Source organism: Leptonychotes weddellii, chromosome 1 (assembly GCF_054177405.1).
Source record: "Leptonychotes weddellii isolate Sample4059 chromosome 1, ASM5417740v2, whole genome shotgun sequence".
Classification (NCBI taxonomy): Eukaryota; Metazoa; Chordata; class Mammalia; order Carnivora; family Phocidae; genus Leptonychotes; species Leptonychotes weddellii.
The window spans coordinates 21,692,153-21,715,044 of NC_138369.1; the positions used below are offsets into that span (position 1 = coordinate 21,692,153).

General features: G+C 40.6%; 1 protein-coding gene and 1 pseudogene across 1 annotated transcript in view; both read left to right on the top strand.

The window, feature by feature from the left end:
• Positions 1-4,521: 4,521 nt before the first annotated feature.
• Positions 4,522-22,892, top strand: part of SLMAP (sarcolemma associated protein) — a 269,063-nt gene continuing 250,692 nt past the window's right edge. Inside the window, exon 1 of the mRNA XM_081819490.1 lies at positions 4,522-4,632. The gene's annotated coding sequence lies outside the window, so the exon portion shown is untranslated. The remainder of the gene's footprint in view (positions 4,633-22,892) is intronic.
• Positions 7,627-8,831, top strand: LOC102733978 (chromatin target of PRMT1 protein pseudogene; annotated as a pseudogene).

Here is a 22,892-nt window from a genome sequence, read left to right on the forward strand (position 1 = left end):
TAGTCCAGCAATCCCACTTCTGGGTATATACTATTCAAAAGAATCGAAAGCAGGAACTCAAATGAATGTTTGTACTTCAGTGTTTGTAGCAGCATTATTCACAATAGCCACATTGTGGAAGCAACCCAAATGTCCATCTATATGTGAAGGGATAAACAAAATGTATATATATACAATGAAATATTATTCAGCCTTAAAAGAATAAAATTCTGGCACATGTTACAACATAGATGAACCTTGAAGATACTATGCAAAGTGAAATTAAGCTAGACACAAAAAGCAATGATTGTATGATTTCACTTAATAGGAGGTGCCTAGACTGATGGGGATGGAAGAGAGAGATTGGGAGGAGGAGGGAATGGGACGTTATTGTTTAGCGGGTACAAAGTTTCATTTTGGGATGCTGAAAAAGTTCTAGAGATGGATAGTGGTAATCGTTGCACAACAGTGTGAATGGACTTAATGGCACTGACCTGAGTGCTTAAAAGTGGTTAAAAGGGTAAATTTTATGTTACATGTATTTTAACCACAATAGAAGAAATTTGGGCTTTAGGCACATAAGTACATTGAAAATACTTTTTAAGAGCCAGATTTGCTAATTTGTAGGATTTTTCTGGGGGGAGGGTCAAGCTTTAGTAGGTTCTTTGGAGTTCCATTCGTTCATTTTCAGTATATGCTTTGAAGTTCCATTCATAAATACTCATTGACAACTTGCTGAGTTTACAAAAATGAGCAAAGCAGACATCATTGCAATCACAGCAAGCTTATAGTTTATCGGGGGAAACAGGTAAAAAGAAAGTAAACAAACAACTAAAATAATGATGAGTTGGAGTGCCTGGGTGGCTCAGTGGGTTAAGCATCTGCCTTTGGTCATGATCCCAGGTTCCTGGGATCGAGCCCCACCTCAGGCTCCTGCTCAGCAGGGAGCCTACTTCTCCCACTTCCCCCTGCTCGTGCTCTCTCTCTCTCACTCACTATGTCTCTCTCTCAAATAAATAAAATCTTTTAAAAAATAATGATAAATTATGTTAAGTGTGAAGAAGTAAACATCATGGGAAGATGCAGATTAACGGGAGTGGGGGAAGACTTGCTTTAGATGGATCTGATGGTGTCTTTGTCTGCTAGCGCTGAGTGATATAATGAAAGTATTTGGTCTTTGTCCCTAGCTCCTGGCACACTGCTCCTAAAACCCTTGGAATCTCTGGCGTGATAAGAGTGTCTTCTGTGTGCTAAAGAGATTACTGGTGGCTGGGGTCCCTAGATAGCTTCGGGATGGGGGTTGGTTGCCAGAAAGACCAAGGCATGATTAGAGGGTTGGAACTTTTCAGCCAAGCTCCCAGAGAGAAGAGGAGCTGGGTATTGAATTAATCACCAGTGGCCAGTGATTTAATCAACCATGCCTCCATAATGAAACCTCCATAAAGACCCCTAACTGGGGGAGGGGGGTGGGAGGATGGGTTAGCCTGGTGGTGGGTATTGAGGAGGGCACATTCTGCATGGAGCACTGAGTGTTATGCACAAACAATGAATCATGGAACACTTCATCTAAAACTAATGATGTAATGTATGGGGATTAACATAAGAATAAAAAATTAATTAATTAATTAATTAATTAATTAATTTTAAAAAAAAGACCCCTAACTGGTGGGATTTGGAGAGCTTCTGGGTTGGTGAACACATGGACATACTGAAAGGGTGGTGCACCCAGAGAAGGCATGGAATCTGTACCCTTTCCCCCATACTTCGCCCTATGCGTCTCTTCCATGTGACTGTTCCTATGTTGTGTCTTTTATAATAAACGAGGAAGAGTAAGTAAAGTGTTTCCTTGAGTTCTGAGAGCTGTTCTAGCAAATTGTAGGAACCCCTGATTTTTAGCCAGTTAGTCAGAAACACAGGCGGCAACCCAGGACTTCCAAATGACATCTGAGGAGACAGAGGGCAGTCTTATGGGACTGAGCCCTTTAATTCCAGGAATCTGATGCTAACTCTAGGTAGATAGTGTCAAAATTGAATTGTTGAACACACAGTTGGTGTCTGGAGAGTTGGAGAATTGGTTGGTGTGAGGAAAAAAAAGCTACACATTTGGTGTTAGAAGTATTATGAGTAAAAACAGTTCAGAGGCTGCCAGAACAAAATACCATAGACTAGGTAGCTTAAAAACAGAAATTTATTTTCTCACAGTTCTCGAGGCCAGAAGTCCAAGATTAAGATGCCATCAGGGTTGCTATCTGGTGAGAGCTCTCTTCCTGGCCTACAGACAGCTGCCTTTTAGCTGTGTTTCCAGTGGCCTTTCCTGTGTATACAAGGAGAAAGAAATATCTGGCGTCTCTTCCTCTTCCTATAAGGATACCGACCAGTCCTGTTGGATTAGGACCCCACAGTTATGACCTCATTTAACCATAATTACCTCTCTAAAGACCCTATTACCAAATACAGTCACATTAGGTTTAGGGCTTCAACTATGAATTGGGCTGGGGAAGGGGGGGGACACAATTCAGTCTCTGACAGAGGGATGATCAGAGAAGGCCTTTCAGGGAGTTGACATTTCCACTGAGACCTAAAGGCTATAGGAGCTTGTTATGGGATGAGCCAGAGGAAAGTCACTCTACAAAGAAGAAACATACACAGAGGTATAATGTGCATTTGTTGTACTGTTGGAGAATATTGAGTTATGGTGTAGAGGAAAAGAGAAAATACAGGATCGATGAAACTCATAAAATATGTTAAATATAGAGAAGTAGTTAGTGGTAGTAGAGCACATGTGTGTTAAATGTAGATAGAAAGGGGGCGCCTGGGTGGCTCAGTTGGTTGGGCGACTGCCTTCGGCTCAGGTCATGATCCTGGAGTCCCGGGATCGAGTCCCGCATCGGGCTCCTTGCTCAGCAGGGAATCTGCTTCTCCCTCTGACCCTCCCCCCTCTCATGCTCTCTCTCTCTATCTCATTCTCTCTCAAATAAAATCTTTAAAAAAAAAATGTAGATAGAAAGAATCAAGGACCTTGAATAATATTTGAGAGGAACTAAATATACATGAGACACCTAAGCACTAAATATTCGTGACAAATTAAATATATATGAGATATTTAATGTCCAGGATACACTAAATATACATGAGTACTTAATATTTAGGAGGTCATAATCCAGTCACTCATTAGTGACTTCTGCCCAAAACACATAAACCCATGGCTCAAATAAAACCCATATAGCTGTTTAGCAGGTTAATTGGCAAGCTATAGCTATTGACAAGGTGTACTTGGCCCCATGTCTTTCTGGTAGGGCAAATGTAGGTCATTGGCCTAGGACACTTTCAGTTTGTAGGCTCCCGTGCTTGAACTTCAACGCTGGTCCGTCAGCAGAGAAGGCTGATGCAACAGAGAGATGTAGGGTATACAAACATTACATAATCCAGGATTTAAGTAGCATGATCCTTCACTTCTCTTGCACCCTTTCCTAATAGTGTGTTAATTTATCCCCCACCCATCTCTTTTCCCTTGCTTTGCACTGTGTATTTTAAGTAAATAAACTGTGTGACTCAAGCATTTTAATTTGATCTGTGAGCGCTTCTGTTCTATAATTTTTGGGATACCCTGCCTGATAGTATAATTGATGTTTACCATTGCCATCAAAGTAATTTCACATACAATAAAAGGCCTTAAAATGGGAAAAGCTCAGGGGTGCCTTGGTGGCTCAGTCACTTAAGTGTCTGCCTTCAGCTCAGGTCATGATCCCAGGGTCCTGGGATTGAGCCCCACATTGGGCTCTCTGTTCAGCAGGGAGTCTGTTTTTCCTTCTCCCTCACCCTGCAGCTCTGCCTGCTTGTGCTCTCTCTCTCTGTCAAATAAATCAATAAAATCTTTTTTTTTTTTTAAAGAAAAGCTCAGTGTGTTCTAGAACTGCACTGCCCAATATGGTGGCCACTAGCCACATGTGGCCATTTAAATTTAAAATAACTAAAATTAAATAAAATTTATTTTTTTAAAAAAGACTTTTATTTATTTATTTATTTATTTGAGAGAGAGAGAGTGTGCGTACAAGAAGGGGGGAGGGGTAGAAGGAGAGCAGGAAGTCTGATAAAAGGCTTGATCCCAGTGTCCTGAGATCATGACCTGAGCTGAAGGCAGACACTTAACCGACTGAGCCACCCAGACACCCCCTAAAATTAAATATAATTTAAAATTCATTTCCTCAGTTGCACTAGCCATATTTTAAGTGCTCAATAGCTACATGTAGTTGGTGGACACCAATGGCAACTGGATATTGCAGAAGAACACTTCTGTTATTGTAGAATGCTCTGTTGGGCAGTGATGTTTTAGAAACTTAGAGGAGGCCTATGAAGTCAGAAGGTAATGATGAGGAAGGCGGCCAGAGATGAGTTTGTGGGAGAAGGAGGTGTCAAATCATGCAGGGGACTTATGGATCATGTTAGAGTTTGAACTGTAGTCTAAGTACAATATACATAATTTGGTTTATATTTTCAGATGATTCCTTCTGGTTATTGACTGGAAAATGGATTGGAAGATGTGCAGAAAAGAGCATAGCCAGCCTGCTATCTTTTGAAAGTCTGGCTTACAAGATTGATCCTTGGCTCATGTTTGGCAACTCAGATTTTGGAAGGGTTCCCACCACCCAAATGGTAAGAATGGCTCATTTTGCTTAAATTGTTTGTATAAACTATGTGCCTTCTGCTGGACACCTGCTTTCCTTTGAGGACTCTGGAATTTGTACCTGCTAGGCAGAGGATGCCTATGTGACTAGCCCTCAATAAAATCCCTGGTCACTGAGTTTTGTTTTTTGTTTTTTTAAAGATTTTATTTGTTTATTTGACACAGAGAGAGATAGCAAGAGCAAGAACACAAGCAGGGGGAGTGGGAGAGGGAGAAGCAGGCCCCCCGCTGAGCAGGGAGCCCGATGCGGGGCTCCATCCCAGGACCCTGGGATCATGACTTGAGCCGAAGTCAGACGCTTAACGACTGAGCCACCCAGGCGCCACCCTGGGTCACTGAGTTTTAAACAAGCTTCCCTGATTGACAACATTTCACATGTGTTGTCATAACCCATTGCCGGGGGAATGAAGCACATCCTATGTGACTCCAGTGGGAGAAGACTCTTAGAAGCTTGGCCTGTTTTCCCCTGGACTTTGTCCCATGGCCTTTTCCCTTGGCAAACTTTGCTTTGAATTCTTTCGCTGTAATAAATCATAGATAGTCATGAGTAGGACTATATTCTGAGTCCTGTGAGTCTTCCTAGCAAATTATTGAACATGGGGGGTGGTAGTCTTGGGGATCCCTAAGTCAGAGGAGGAGGAGACAACATTGAGGGGAAAAACCATTTAAGAAGCAATTTCAATCATCCATCCGGGTGAGATATAATGATGACTTGGACTGGAATGGTGGCAATTAATACAGAGAGAATCAAATCAAAATTTCAAAATGTTATGTTCATTGCAGAAATACAGACTTAAGGAGGGAATCCTCAGCTGATAATAATGTTGGGAAATTTGGTTCTTTCTCCCCAGTTCCCCACTTCTTTTTTGCGTTTTAACTTAGAATCTATTTACTAAATATGTATGTATCTGTCTATAACTTTCAGAGGGTGAAACCAGCTATATGTAACTCATGCATCTTCTTCATTATCCATATCCACCAAAATTTGTAAGTTTTCCCCTTAAATGATTTTTATTTCTGTCCCTTCTGTCTCTTCTTTCTCACTGCTGATCCTACCATTGTATCTCTTGAGTTCATATTAATGCATCAATTTAGGAAGTCAGTCTTCCTAATATCAGGTTCACCCACATGATCTAATCTTTCTTAATCACCAATCCCTTCCTGCTCTCATTACATTAAATTCCTTTACCTCAGTTTCACAACTCTCCCATAACCTATCCCCACCCTATCTGGCTTAACTGCCCATTCGGATCCTCTCTGACACTTGTCCTCTCCTAAGGGCTCCACTGACCCAATGGGCTCATTCCTAGTCCAAGGCTTTAGTCATGCACTTTCTCTGTTTTCTCTCTCCTTATCTCTTTCTGACTTATTCAAGCTCCCTTTTATTCATAAAGGCTTCCCTGATTGGCCCTGCCCCAATGGCACTCCTTAGTCCCTCTCAACCAAAACATTTAGAGTAGGTACCACATAACTTAGAATGTATGTATGTATCAGTTAGGACTTTTTTGTCTGGAAGTGACAGAAAACCCAATTCAAGTGGATTTATTAAACAATAAAAAAATTTAGTAATTCATGTAACTTAAATTTCAGGGTATATCTTCCTTTATTGGAGCTCTACCCAAAGGTTCCAACAATATCATCAAGATTTGGTTGTTCTCCATTTTTGGGTTCTACCTCCCATTGAGTTGGCTTTATTCTTGAGCTTTATCTGTGTGATTTCCCTCCTCCTCTCCCAACACACCTCAAACCTCCAACTTCACATTTTCCCAGGTTCAAGTTCAACGGAAAAATAGCATTTCTTCTTGAAATTTTCAAGCTACTCTTGGAATTCACCTTTTCTATCTTGAATTGGTAATACCCATGCCAGAACCAACACTGTGGTAAATAGAATTCTGGGTGACAGTTGGTCAAACCTGGGTCACATGCTCCACTCCCAGAACTGGGAGAAGAGCCCTGTCTGAATCAAGTGGACTCAGAATGAAATAGGGAGAGTTTCTAAAGGAAAATTAAGATAGGGTTATCAGAAGAAGGGACACTGAGAGGCAAAAAAATTATGATCACCAAAATTCATGTAACCTTATGAACTGCTTCATAACATGCAGAAATTTCACCCCTTTTTATTTTTTTAAATCAAATTAAATTTGGCACTGGCTTCACCTGCCTGGCTAATATTAATGACCAATCTTCAGGTGCCCCTCCCCACATGAACATATATAAATCCTGGAAATTATGGAATTCAGGAAAATTGAACCAAGAGCTTTGGCCTTGGCTCATCATGATAGCTTGGAGATACTCACTGCCCTCATTTTCCATTTGAATATAAGCAGCTCTGCTGAGGCCATCTGCTCTTTCTAGACCACTGGAATTTTTACTGTAGATCCTAAGGCTAAAGTGCATAGTGTTGAAGCATCCATACTCTTTTTCAGTGGTCTTGCACCTCCCTGGACAGAACTGTATGGGATCAAAACTCACATCTCTAGTAGTCATATGCTTATATACTCTTTTAGAGTAATTGCTAGAGTTTTACATAAGTAATATTTTTCTTCCAGGCTAACCTCTTTGTTTGTAATTTATGCTTTTGTGTGCCTTACTTTGCTGAGCATAAAGAACAATAAATACTTGTTGATATGTACAAAGAGGAGAATACACAGTTTCTGCCTGAGGGGATTTACAACCAGCCAAAGAAGTACAACTCAGAAGAAGACACCCAGATGTGACCACAAGTCAAGGAAGAATAAGAGAGGGGCACCTGGGTGGCTCAGTTGGTTGGGCAAACAACTCTCAGTTTCTGCTCAGGTAACGGATCTCATGGGTTGTGAGATCGAGCCCTGCTCTGCAGGGATTCTGCTTGAAGATCCTCTCCCTCTGCCCTTCCCCCAACATATGCATGCACTCCCACTCTCTTGAACTCTTTCTCTCACTCTCTAATAAATAAATAAATCTTAAAAAAAAGAATAAGAGAATTAGAAAACAAGAAAAGGACCGATGCAAGGCAGGAAAGGGCAGGCCGGGCAAGCAGGTGGACGGGCCGACCAGACAGCCGGCTGGCAACAACGAGCTAACTAACCTAGCAACCTACTGCTTACACCTCTAACCAACCACCCACCAAGTCAACTCAGGTTCTCCTGGCCCGGCCCACGTGCCACAACCGTGGTGGCAGCCCCGGGAAGTGCAATGGTGTCCGTTTCCTTCGATTCTCAGGATTTGAAGATGGCTGCACAGTCAGTGCTGAAAGTTGAGCTAAAAAGCACCAGCAAGATGTCTCTAAATGAGCGCTTTACTAATATGCTGAAGAACAAACAGCCGATGCCAGTGAATATTCGGGCTTCGTTGCAGCAACAACAGCAGCTAGCCAGTGCCAGAAACAGAAGACTGGCCCAGTAGATAGAGAATAGACCCTCTGTCCAGGCAGCATTAAAACTTAAGCAGAGCTTAAAGCAGCGCCTGGGTAAGAGTAACATCCAGGCATGGTTAGGCCGACCCATAGGGACCCTGGCCAGGGGAGCAATGGGAGGACGAGTCCTGCCCATAATCCAGAGAGGTTTACCCCGAGGAGGACTATGTGGGGGACGTGCCACCAGAACCCTGCTTAGGGGCGAGATGTTGCTCCGAAGACAAAACCTGCTCCAAGGGGGAAAAGCTGTAGCTCCCCGAATGGGCTTAAGAAGAGGTGGTATTCGAGGTCGTGGAGGTCCTGGGAGAGGGGGCCTAGGGAGTGGAGCTATGGATTGTGGCGAAATCAGTGGTAGAGGTCGGGGTATGATAGGTCGGGGAAGAGGGGGCTTTGGAGGTCGAGGCTGAGGCCCTGGATGAGGGAGAGGTGCCCTCACTCTCCCTGTACTGACCAAGGGTCAGCTGGACAACCAGTTGGATGCATACATGTCGAAAACAAAAGGACACCTGGATGACAAGTTGGATGCCTACATGGCACAAACAGATCCAGAAACCAATGATTGAAACCTGCCCACCCTCCTATGAGAGACTCTTGTTCAAAAATCACCACATCTGTAAATGACCTTGAGATAACAGATGGAGAAGAAACCTGATTTATGCTGGAAGGACCTATCATAATAGGCTATGGACCTAACTTGCCACCAGTTTGTGCATTTAGTGTGTTCCTTTTACTTTTTTGAAACTGTGTTGTGTGAAACCTTTTTTCCTCTGAAAAAAAAAAAAGAAGAAAACAAGAAAAGGAACCACTATAGGGGCTCTAAAAGGATGAAATTAGATCTTGCTGAGGGTTCAGAAAAGGTTACATACAGATAGACTCATTATAGAATACCCTTAAAGTCTTGAATCCTTTTGAGAGAGAAAAGAGACTTTCGTTTTTGATTTTCTAATTTTTTGAAAGAATGATTTTTTTAATCTAAAAAAACACTGTTGGGGGTGGATACAAAAGTTTGGAATACAAATTATTCTCTCTTTCTCATTCCAGGTCCCTCTTCATTAAGATTCAGACTTCATTTAAATTTAATTTGCAAGAGGTGTCATTTTTATTAATTTAACATTTAATATCTATTAATGAAGATTCAAACTGTGTAATTTAATTTCATAATAGTTATGCAACCATAGTGCTACCATTCTTTCACCTACTCTATTTGACCTTCATGTCACTGGTAGGAGCCTTGATATGGTCTGTAGGGATAAGGAGGTAGACCAGCAAACTGCAAGCACCAGGTACCTATTTCAGCACTTGTCTCTGCCCCTTAGTTCCCAGGCCCTGGAGAATGGTATAGTGTTCAGGTATATAATATCACTAACTGGTGAGTAATATACCTGCCATTCCTCCCTTGCTTTTCCCAGGCACTCTTCCAACAGGATTGACGATGAAACTAGCTGGCCTGATATAAGATATTGGTGAAGAGGAACACAGTGACTTAAAGCATCAGACACAAGAAAAGCATTCTCTTTTATTACCTAAGAAAATAATAAGGAGCAGAGAAATAAATATTATTTGATAGGAACATCTACATTTCATTTGTCTATTAGTGACTGATAACCAATAAAAAATGAAATTCTGGAATGCTATTTGTGTACTTTCAAAAAAGAGGTACCAGAATAGCATTTGTGTGAGACCTCTTACAGAATAGCACGAACAATAGGGTCGTTACTGCACTTCAAATAACCCACCGCAGGATTGGACGAGAGAGTGGGATCAGAGCTAGAAAGAGAATTCAGAATGGAGAAGGCGAGCTAGTCAAGTCAGAAACTGCATTCGTTCCTGCCACTGAGTGTTCTCTGATTGTTCTTTGATGGTTATTATATATCAGATGTTAGTAGAAAAAGTGATTTACACTTCCCCTAAAGAGTCAGATTTAACAGAATTAAGATGGGGGGCAGGAATCTGCATTTTTAACAAACCCTCCAGGTTATTGAAATGTAGGTGATCTGAGAATTGTACCTTGAGAAACACTGCACATTCAAGCAGTCAATGCTTCAGATTTTCTATACAGAAAGTCAAGTGTGGGAAGCTCTCTAGTTGGAGAGAGTGGTTAGGGAGACTCATCCAGAAAGTTTGTTTAGAAAACAGACACCCTGTATGTTTATTTAAGGTGATGAGGGGCTTCTGAGATATGCTGGTGCAGGCATTGGTTAAGGAATGCTTAAGGGTAGTGCTTCTTAAACTCTAATGTGCACACAGATCACCAGGGATCTTGTTAAAATGTGGATTCTAATTCAGTGGGGCTGGGTGGGTCCTGAGGATTCTGTACTTCTAACAAGCTCCCAGGTGAGGCCAGTACTAATGGTCCCAGGATGGCCCTTTGGCAAGATTTTAACTGAAAGTGAGGTTATGTAATGGAGAGAGACATGGTCAGAAATTGCATGTGAAGTGGAAAAGTAAGACATGAAACACAGCCAAGGTCTGAAGAAAACTTAATCCAAAGGTTAAGCAAATCAGAATCACGAAAGAGGAGGTAGCTGGCAACTCAGACTGGCTAAGAGTGAATCACCAAGGCTTTTTTCCCCACATGGAGCATATTTTATGTGTGCATGAAAAGAGGGTGTTCTTAGATAGGGTCGCAGGCCAGGTCTTATTGGCCTATACCTCCCAAAACTTCAGCCGAATTTCTTAAAGAAACTCATTGTTCTCTCTGATTAGTAAACCCACCTCACACAAGCTAGAAAATGCAGCTTTGCAACACAGGATAACTGATTATCATCACAGGTTTCATAAACCAATATCTTATATCATTCTTTGCTGAAAATCTTGGATGGTTTCCCACTGTTAGGGACAAACCTAGGCTTCTGAGCTTTGAGTTCAATTTCCTCTGCATTCTGCCCCAACCCTGCATTTCCAGTCCTATCTCTCACCAATATCCAGTTTTCTCATGCACTTTTAGTGCAGGTTACACCTACCGCTGGAGTATTTCCTATTTACAGGCCTCTTATCTAGTCAGTTCTTTCCTGGAATGCCTTTTTTCTAATCTGTCCTTCAAAGCCAAGTTTAAACATAATGATGATGATGATGATGATGATGATGATGTATCAACAATCTATTTACTTAGCCTTTACTGTTTGGTAGGTACTGCATTATCAGAATGAATTCCTACTATGACTCTGAAAGGTAATGATTATTATGATTGTCCATTCATTTATTTAGCAAATATTTATTGAGCCCCTAAGGTGTGCCAGACACTACTCTAGGCACTTTAAAAACTAGATAGACAAGGGCGCCTGGGTGGCTCAGTTGGTTAAGTGACTGCCTTCGGCTCAGGTCATGATCCTGGAATCCCTGGATCGAGTCCCGCATCGGGCTCCCTGCTCGGCAGGGAGTCTGTTTCTCCCTCTGACCCTCCCCCCTCTCATGTGCTCTCTCTCTCTCATTCTCTCTCTGTCAAATAATAAATAAAATCTTTATTAAAAAAAAAAACAAAAACTAGATAGACAAATTCCTTCCTTCAGCAGGTTTACATTGCAGTTTAAGAGACAAATAATAAACATACAGTATGTCAGTGGTAAGTGCTGTGTAAAAAAAAAAAAATGAAGTAGGGCATGGGGATACTGGTAAAGGGAATGGTTTGAGCAAATGCCTGAATAAAGACAACTGCTACCCTTGAGGATAACTGGAAACAGAGAAAAAAGCAAATGCAAAAGGTTTGCTTGACATGATTTGCCAAGGAGAGAGTGACTGAAGAAGAAGATAGTTGGAGTTGAGGAGAGGTGGGGCTAAATCCTATAAGAGGGCTTTGTAGGTTAGTCTAAGAATTTTGCCTTTTCCTCTAAGTTAGATCTAAAACCATTGTCCTTTTTCAAGGAGTTAGGGGCTATTGCCTTGAAAATTGATCACAGGGGAACAAGAGCAGAATCAGGGAGATCTGTTAGGAGCCTACCACAAAGATCTAGGTGAGACATGACAGAGGTGTGGCTCGGGTAGAAGCAGGGGAGGTGGGGAGGAGTGGTCAGATTCTGAATCTATTTAGAAGGTTCAGGAGGCAGAATATAGGAGGCAGTGAGAGAATGAGAGGGGCTAAAGACAGCTAGGTGTTTTGGCCTCTACAATTGGTGGGATGGAGTTGCTATTTGTTGCTATCTTATAGATAAAGAGTTTGAGGTTTAAGGAGGTTCAGTAACTCCTCCAACATCAACTGTCTAGTTGTCTGTTACAGGTTTATCTGAAAAGATTGAGTGGAAGTTCTCTGTTTTCCCATCTCTTCAAGAAAATAGACTTCTTATGTCAAGAAGCACTGAGTATAGGAAGAGGTTGTGGGATTTTATGATTTCCAAGTGTTTCCCTCTCCCAGAACACCCAGCAAAGGACAGTACTCAGGCTGGGACAGTACTGCAGGATGTCCTAGAAACAGGTTACAAAGCACTAAGACCCTAAATGCTGCGCTGCTTTGCCACCTGGAGTGGAAAAGACCTCTGGGGAGGGCTGTCTCTGGCCAGATGGAAGAGAATTAATAGCATATCCCCAATTCAGTGTCCCAGGACCATCAAACCCCAGAGGTCTTGTACAGTTCACTGCAATGGGGAAAAGAATACCAGAAATAAATCTTGCCTACCTTGATGAGTGGGGACTCTGAGCCATGTTTTATTTGAAGGAAGGAAGGAAGGAAGGAAATAATGAAGTATAATAGGGATGTTCATTATGGCATTGCTAACTAAAGGAAAACCTTGGGAACAAACTAAATGTTCAACAATGTGCGAATAGTTGATTAAATTATGGTATTTATATAGAGTATAATACTATGTATCTGTTTAGAGAGCTGGAACAGATCTATATTTATAGATGTGGAAAGGTGTCCACAATGTGTTACAGAATGAAAGGATCAGTTTACAGAACAGAATGTAGAGTATGATTCTATGCAAGTCAAACCATGTGTACACATAAGCATACACAAATACATGAAGAGACGGTTGGAAGCAAGTTCACAAAATGTTAATAATGCTTATCTGTGGCTTGTGAGGTTTTTGTAATTTAACTTATTTCCTGCTTTTCTGGATTAACTGAATTTTTTTAAATGAGCATGTCTCAGTTATGTAATCAGTAAAAACATTTTCATTTTAGGAAAAATCTATTAAGATTCTGCAATTTTACCTTTAATTATGCTGTAAAACAGTTTTATCTAAAGCTAAATTTAAAATATTAATTAGACATTTTGTTCCTTGAAAAATTTTTATTAAGCCTCCATTTTTATCAATTAAATGTTGAAAAGTTAGGTACAGGGGTGCCTGGGTGGCTCAGTCGTTAAGCGTCTGCCTTCGGCTCAGGTCATGATCCCAGGGTCCTGGGATCGAGCCCCGCATCCGGCTCCCTGCTCTGAGGGAAGCCTGCTTCTCCCTCTCCCACTCCCCCTGCTTGTGTTCCCTCTCTCGCTGTGTCTCTCTCTGTCAAATAAATAAATAAAATCTTAAAAAAAAAAAAAAAGAAAAGAAAAGCTAGGTACATTAAGCGGTGTCTCTTCATGCTAACTGCTAAGCACTTTGGTAAAAACACTCAGCTCCATTTACTCATTTTTAGCATTACTTTCCCTGGGCTTCCTTGCTAGCAAAAATTAAGTGGTTATTTTTTTAAAACCACAGTTATTTCCACCAATAAGATGACATGAATTCCACTGATACTAATTTTTTTACCAAGGCAGAAATATTTTTGAAACAACCAAAGAAAAAAGTACTGTTCAAGGTCTGGGATTTTATCACATTTTTCACAATAGTTCTTCTTCCCAACCTGATTACAAGACTATTTGACCTGTAAGTTATTTTTCTATAATCCTTAAAATGCTAAGGATATGGACACTGTATTTATCTACATGATATTTCTAAATACATGGTTCTTGGATAAGTAGATCGATCAGGTCAAATCAGGTGAACTGGTTGAAATCCAACTCTTAGAGTGTTTGGTTCAAGACCATAATTAGGGGGCGCCTGGGTGGCTCAGCCGTTAAGTGTCTGCCTTCGGCTCAGGTCATGATCCCAGGGTCCTGGGATCGAGCCCCACATCGAGCCCCACATCGAGCCCCACATCGGGCTCCCCGCTCGGCGGGAAGCCTGCGTCTCCCTCTCCCACTCCCCCTGCTTGTGTTCCTGCTCTCACTAACTCTCTCTGTCAAATAAATAAATAAAATCTTAAAAAAAAAAAAGACCATAATTAGGTGTTAAAGATGAAAATCACTATATTAGTTGAAAAACAATTTCAGAGAATTAAAAGGCTATTGACAATGAAATCAAGACCTGTACCATGCATGAAAAATACTGAATAAAGGAAATCAAGCCACACCTGTTATATATTTAATAAAGAGAGACATTTTATTTTCTTTTGTTCACAAAAAACAGGAAGAGGAAAAAGGAAGTAGAAAATCATGAAACTGATACGAACTTACTGGTAAATAAGCAAAGTAAACAGAAACATAATTAAATTTGAAAACACATTTACAACAGTGATACAGATGAGGCATAGACCAAAAGATATTAGAAATGATGAAACAAGTAGATCTAAATAAAAAGGAAATTTATTTGGAAGGGCAAATCATAATTTTTTAGACTTTGCCCTATCCTTCGATCTCTATATCTAATCGGTCACCTGGGTCTGCTGATGGTTGAATTCCCAGCAAAACTGGAAGATATTCAAAAAAATGGTCTTCAAGGGGCTCCCACCTGGCTCAGCCAGTAGAGCATGCAACTCTTGATCTTGGGGTTGTGAGTTTGAGTCCCACATTGGGTGAAGAGTTTACTTAAAAATAATGGTCTTTGAGGGCGCCTGGGTGGCTCAGTTGGTTAAGCGACTGCCTTCGGCTCAGGTCATGGTCCTGGAGTCCCGGGATCGAGTCCCGCATCGGGCTCCCTGCTCAGCGGGGAGTCTGCTTCTCCCTCTGACCCTCCCCCCTCTCATGTACTCGCTCTCTCTCATTCTCTCTCTCTCAAATAAATAAATAAAATCTTTAAAAAAAAAAAATAATGGTCTTTGAGTTAACTCTTACTACCTGTACCTGGTTCTAACTCTCTTCCTTCAATCCTATCCCAGGTTCTTACTGTAGATCTTGTTTCTAAATAGCTTTGCTATCAGTGAAAACTAAACTTAAAACTCTGAATTTTATTGAGATTTTATTCCACCCATGGGCTTATTTATATTTTTATTAAGGGATGCTGGCATGAAAAAGCCTTCAAAACTTAAGTGTCCATCTTCAGCCTGACCTTGCCTTCTTTTGGGTTCCATGCCAGATCAGTGTTCTCAGTGGCCCACTGTACATACTTACCTGGACCACAGATCACTCAAACTCACCGACTCAAAACTTGCTCCTCCTCCTAGATTCCACATCTTCCTTCATCCCTCATTCTAAAAATTATACCTCCTACAAGCCCTCTAATCAATTCCCCCGTCTCTGTTCACAATGCTAAGGCCTTAGTTGAAGCACTAATCACTTAGTGCCTGGACTTGCAGTAGCTTTTTAAGTGGCCTTTCTGCCTCCAATCCACCTTCCATTTGACCATCACTCTAGAATGTACAATTTAGAATTGTAAATTTAAAAGTGATCATGTCAGTTACCTGCTAAAAAATTCTTCAATGGCTCTTCATTGCCTTCAGGATAAAAAGACAGACACCTGGGCCTAGCATATAAGGTTCTTTGTGAACTGGTTCCTATCTACTCTTCTAATCTCTCTCTATCTCATTCTTTAAACATACTGCACCCCAGTCATGCTGAACTGATTACTGTTTTTCAAACAAGTCATGCCCTCTTACATCTGGCCTTGTGGCCAGGCTGTTCCTTCGGCCTTAAATGACTCCCCTTTACCTTACATCCACCTGCAAGCTCCTACTCATGCTTGAAGACTCAACTCATGTCCCTTTTTCTGAAGACTTTTCTGATTCATTTAGGCAGAGTTTCATATAGACATTTATGAAATGTATAGTATAGTGTTTTATTTATTGCTGCATAACAAATTATTCCAAAACTTAGTGGCTTAAAACAATAATAAACATTTATTATCTCTCATAGTTTTTACAGGTCAGGAATGTGGGAGCCACTTGGCTGGAAATCTCTGGCTAGGGGTTTCTTATACGGTTCAGTAGATGTTAGCTGGGGCTGCAGTCACCTGAGGGCTTGAATGGAGCTGGGCGATCCACTTCCAATGGCTTACTCACATGGCTGGCAAGTTGGTGCTGGATGTTGGTGGAGGTCTCGGTTTCTCCTCTTGTGGGCCTATCCACAGAACTGCTTAAGAGTCTTCATATAACTGAATAAAAGGCACTTAAAGTTAAAAAATTAAAAAAAAAAAAGAGTCTTCCTATGACTGCTGGCCTTCCCCAAAGCAGGCAATCCAAGAGACCAAAGCAGAAGTTACAAGTCCTTTACAACCTACTCTTGGAAGTCACTGACTATGACCTCTGCCATAGTCTGTTGTTCACATAGACTAGCTCTGATTCACTGCGGGAAAAGACTAGCAAAGGACATGAATACAACAAAATGAGGATCATTGGGAGCCATCTTGGAAGCGGGCTAAGGCATACAGAGTAACAAATATAGATCCTATCTCACTAGCCAGTGATGACAAAATATCATACATACTTTCAGTGTTCAAATTATGATGGCAAAAGCCTTCATAGAAACCTGTTCCTCCTCTGCATTTCTGATGTAGCTCTTGTGTTCCCAGGATCAATCCTTTCTGTTCTTATGCCCCAAGTTTCTGGACCTCTATAGCCCTGCTGTGTCTCATCCCTATGAGGATGCAGCCCCGCTGGGCACAACTGTCTTGTACAGATGACTGTCACCACTAACTTTGGGAAACGCTTGATATTCCTCAGAGAAAGTGGAACAAACTTAAGGGCACAACTAAGAGCTGGCTGTGACGTTAACAAGTCCTTTTAGAAGGCTTGGGAAATACTTGAAAAGAAATGTAATAGAGTAACTTACACTGCTATGAGCAGGGGTAACTCTGAGAAGTCTACTGTCTAAACTTACCCTCAAATAGCACAAACCTAGGTCCTCTAGAAACTCTATCACTGCCAGATGATGTTCTTTTGCCCTATGTTCTACAAAAGACAAAGGACAACATAATTTGTCACCAGTCCAAGTCTTAAGGTCCTGGATTTTCAGTCTTTAAATAACACAACAGGTGGAATGCAAAATCCACACCGTGCCATGCTGGGCCGAGCACTCTTTGTTTTTTGTTCATAGTCTCTCCTCCAGCACTGGCTAAAGGAAATAAACCTGCGCCCTCTCCCACCTCATCCCACTTCCATGACCCTCACAAACAATTGCCCAAAGAATAGTTCTCTCAACTCTGCAAAGATACTCAGTGATGCACAAGCATTGGACAGTCTAAATTCACACTTACAGGAATAATAATCTGTAGTGCCAGAGAACTGCTAAGAGATGTCTTATTAACAGCTCAAAGCATCTACATTTGCTTTACCTTAATTATTCTGGGCCTTTCCCAAGAACTAGACATGGGTGAGTGCTTTACATTTACATAGCCCAAGAGATCACTTCAAGGTGTTTCCCAGAACTAAAGAAGAGTTAGTACCAAAGGGAAACTGGATCTTTTGCTCTTAGAGGGTAGTGTTTCCAGCTGCTTTACTCATCAAGGTTAAAAAATAAAACCCTGGCTACAGCCAGCCTGGTTATGTCACCTGCTGTAATTACTTCTTGGAAAGCATGCCTCCTCTTCATTAGAGAGCCCGGAGGTCAGACAACAGAAATAGGAGCTGAAAGAGATACTAGAGGAGTAAGTGGTGCCTAGAGACAGAAAATAATGTCAAGCAGATTGTCATGTGAAAACAGTGGGTTTCAGTGAAATGACGAGAGATTTTGGAGTAGGGCAAATGTAGGACCACATCACGGTGATGGGGTAGCTCATACTTAACTTCTCTGAGCCTTGGTTTCTTCACCTATAAAACGATGGTAACAATTATACCTTCCAGGGTTGAAGATTAAATGAGAATATATATATAATCAATAAAAAAAAAGAAAATGTGTAATCAAACCTTGGCAGGCAGCCAGGCTGTGCTCCAGGTACAGCACTGGGTGCTGGGAATAGAGTGGTGAAAGCGAGCCACTGTCTTCACTTAGCTTCCAGTCCGGAAGGGAAGACAGGCATTAAAAAAAGAACTACCTAATTACATGTGTGATGAATGCTATAAAGAAGAAGCCTAGGGTATAATAAAAAGAGACCTGACCTAAATTAGGGTGTCAGGGAATGTGGCCTTGAGGTAGTAATGCCAAAGGTGGGGAGTGTGGATTGGGGAAGATCATCTCAGGTTTCAGTAAGAGCATTCTAGGCTCAATAAATGGAAACCATTATTATTATTATTTATCCAATAAATACTTATTGAATATCTACTATGTGTACTGCACTACTATGTATAGTGAGGGTACAATAAATCTGTGCACTTGAGCAAATAATTAATTTCTTTGAGCCTGCGTATGTTCATCTGTAAAATGGGGATATTAATAGTACCTACGTCTTTAGTCCTTTTTTGAAGATTCAATGAGATAATGTATGTAAAGTGATTGACATAATGCTTGACATAGGGAGAAGATAATATGTGTTAGTGATATTATTATTCTTCATTAGTCAAGACTGGCTACATAATTTGCAGGGCCCAGGGCAAATGAAAACGCAAGGCCCCATGTTAAAAAATTGTTAAGAATTTCAATACAGGGCGCCTGGGTGGCTCAGTTGGTTGGGCGACTGCCTTCGGCTCAGGTCATGATCCTGGAGTCCCGGGATCGAGTCCCGCATCGGGCTCCCTGCTCGGCGGGGAGTCTGCTTCTCCCTCTGACCCTATCCCCTCTCATGCTATTTCTCTCTCTCTCAAAGAAAGAAAGAAAGAAAGAAAGAAAGAAAGAAAGAAAGAAAGAAAGAATTTCAATACAGCAATAGCACAGCATTAAACTAAGCGTGGGGCCCTGGGTGACTGTACAATGAATGCACTCATGAAGATAGCCCTGTCGCTAATTATGTCATATGTACATATATGTATTTATATAGCTTATCTATCCAAAAAGGTTGAGTTTTTCTTGGGGGCAACTTCCAGAACTCAATTTGCTGAATTCACTTTACAAGGATAAAATATATACCTATTCCATATATTAATAGATGATTGGTGCTTATATTTTTCTCAACATTTTATTATGAAAAATTTTCAAACAGCAAAATTATAAGAATTTTATTATGAACACATGTATACACCCCACCTAGATTCTACAACTAGTGTTGTATTATAGTTGTGTTATTAGGTATCTATCCATCTATCCATTCTTCAAGCCATCTATTAATCTATCTTGTTTTTGGTGCGTTTCAAAGTAAATTCCAGACATCAATATCACTAACTGAAATCCAATTTATTTATTTTTTTCTTTTGTTATAAAATTGACATACAGGGGAATGCACAAATCTTTTTTTCCCTCAATGTTAGTAGGAATGCACAAATCTTGAGTGAATTTGTTGAGTTTTGACAAACGCATATTATCTCTGTAACCCAAACCTCCAGAACATACCATCACCCTAACATGTTCCTTCATACCCCTTCCCAATCAATCTCCATCCCAACCTCTCCAAGAGACAACTATTATTCTGATTTTTTCCTGGTGCTCAAGTTTTTAAAACTTAAAGCTACATTTATTATTTTTTTTAAAGATTTTATTTATTTATTTGAGAGAGAGAGAATGAGAGACAAAGAGCACGAGAGGGAAGAGGGTCAGAGGGAGAAGCAGACCCCCTGCTGAGCAGGGAGCCCGATGCGGGACTCGATCCCGGGACTCCAGGATCATGACCTGAGCTGAAGGAAGTTGCTCAACCAACTGAGCCACCCAGGCGCCCAAAGCTACATTTAGTAACTACTTAACTTCAATATCTTCTCACATGGGCATATAGAAAATTCTGCAGACTGTAAAATAGGAAAGATAAGTCTAGGATACTCTGGTGTACTCAACAAATATTTATTGAATCAAAGAGTAAAACTAGGGAAATCACTTGAGCGCTTTTTATTCTTTAATAGTTTCAGTTTTTGGTAAAAGTGATACAACGTGGGCTCCAGAAGAAAATGTAAATAATATGAAAAAATACAGAGAGAAAATTAAAAATCACTCATCATAGAGGAATAAACATTTTTAGTATTTTGATAGAATTTCTCCCAGGTATCCATTTATATATAAATATAGTGAAATGGTCTATGTATGAAATTTGATAAAAATGGGATCATACACATGTACAGTCTATCACTTAACAATATGCTATAGATATCTTTCCTCATCAAGAAATACACAGTGGAGGGGCGCCTGGGTGGTTCAGTCGGTTAAGCGTCTGCCTTCGGCTCAGGTCATGATCTCAGGGTCCTGGGATCAAGCCCCGCATCGGGCTCCCTGCTCCACGGAGAGCGTGCTTCTCCCTCTCCCTCTGCCTGCCGCTCCCCCTGCTTGTGCTCACTCTCTCTCTCTCTGTCAAATAAATAAATAAAATCTTAAAAAAAAAAAGAAATATACAGTGGAATCATCATTTTTAATGGGCAGCCTAGATGGACATACCATTCTTTAATTAACCACTTATCTGCCCATGAACATTTGAGATTGTTTCCAGATTTTCAGTACTAACAGCAGCACGGCTATGAACATCCTTGTGCATACATCTTTTTCTGAACTGTGTAATTGTTTCCTTAGGATAAAATGCTAAGGATGGGATTACTGGGGTTACAACCTGAACATGTTTTACATGCTGGTTTATGATACCAAAATGCCCTCCAGAAAGGAGGCAGAAATTTACATCCACCGGCTGGCTAATCTTTAAATTCTTAAGAATACAAAATGAATATTTTATCTTTTTTCCTTTAGGATAGAAAAGAGGAAAACACACGAAGGGCTAATACACCTAGATTTAAACCAGCAAGTAAGAATGTATACAGAAGTGCCCCTAAAAGCCTACAAATCAATCCAATTAAACTCAGTTCAATGAAAAGATTACTGGGATGCCTGGCTGGCTCAGTTGGGGGAGCATGTGGCTCTTGATCTCGGGGTTATGAGTTCAAGCCCCACATTGGGTGTAGAGATTACTAAAAAAATAAATAAACTTAAAAAAATAAAAAAGATTATTAAGTGACTACTACATGCAAAGATAAGGCTAGCTTTTGTGGGAGCAAAAAGATGAGAAGCCATGAACTCAGTATTCAGAATACTCACACCCGAATAGCACAAATTCCTTGGCTATTTATCTTCACTTAAGCCTATATGATAAGAATGGGCCCTAAGGATTTACTCTTAAAGGGGCAATGACTCCTACATTAAATTTGGTACAAAACTCAGAAGATGTTAAGTGAAAAGCAAGTCTCTCTCCCATTCTTATTCCCCAGTTCCATACCTTCACCCATTGCTCTTCTCTTCAGAGGTTACCATTGTTATTAATTTCCTGTGTATCTTCCCAGAAAATGCTCTGCATATGTATATACAGGAATATGCTGAGCAGGCAAAAACATTGTCCACTCATCGCTTACTCATTCAAGCAGATTTTTAATACAATAGTATTATACTTACACATGATTTTACATGTTGCTTTTAAAATAATACCTTGGGGATTGTTCCATATTCACTCATATAGAATTGCTTCATTTATTTTTAACCTGAAGATTGTTCCATAGTCACTTTAGGGAGCTGCTTTGTTCTTTTTTACCATCAACACAATTTTTCATTGCATGAACGTATTTAACCAGTACTCTATTTAATGGACCACTAGGTTGTTCCCAACATTTTGCTGATATAATCCTGCAATGAATACCCCTCTAGATACTGAAATCATTTTGGAATAAGAAATGACTGTGTGGGGGGTGCCTGGCTGGCTCAGTTGGTAGAGCATGGGACTCTTAATCTCACAGTCATGAGTTCAAGCCCCACGTTGGGCATGGAGATTACTTAAATTAAAAAATAAATAAATAAATAAAAGAAAGAAATGACTGTGTGAAGGTAGTAATATTTGGCTTCAAATCAAATTGGTAAGTACTTGGTAGAGACATTTGTTGGGTTATAAATGAGTCTTAAAAGAACAAAGCATTAAAGATATGCTGTGTCTGAAATATGTTCTCCCCAACAATTGTTACAACAACAGAAAAGCATAAAAGCCAACAGGAAATCTCCACCCACTTAGACTCCTCAGGCGGAGTAAATAGATAGGCCTTACCCAGTGTCTTCCAGGTCCACAGTGGAGCTTTGTCCCACTAACAGTGGGGACTCCCTGTAGAATCCATGTCTTGGCACTAACAACTTTCCCTAGAGAGTTTGGATCCAGCAATATGGACACACAAATATTCATTTGTCACACAAATAATTCATCAAAAGGCCTTTGGACATGCAAGTGGAGGAGCAGAGTTCCTTTTGCCCTCCCCATTGGCTTTTTTTTTTTTAACTTCATTTTGAAATAATTACAATTAGAGAAAAGTTTTAAGAATAGCACAAAGAACTCCCACTTTATTCAAAGTCATTACTTTTTTAAAAAGATTTTATTTATTTATTTGAGAGAGAGCATGTGAGAGAGCATGAACAGTGGAGAGGCACAGGGAGAGGGAGAAGCCGACTCCCCACTGAGCAGGGAGCCAGACCCAGGGCTCGATCCCAGGACCCTGGCTAGGATCATGACCTAAGCTGAAAGCAGATGCTTAACCAACTGAGCCACCCAGGCACCCTTCAAATCCATTACTTATAAAAAGTTTGGTCACATTCTCCTCTTTTTACATATATGTATATATATTTTTTAATTTATATATATTTTTTTTTTTCTGAATTATTTAAGAGTAGCTTGTATACAT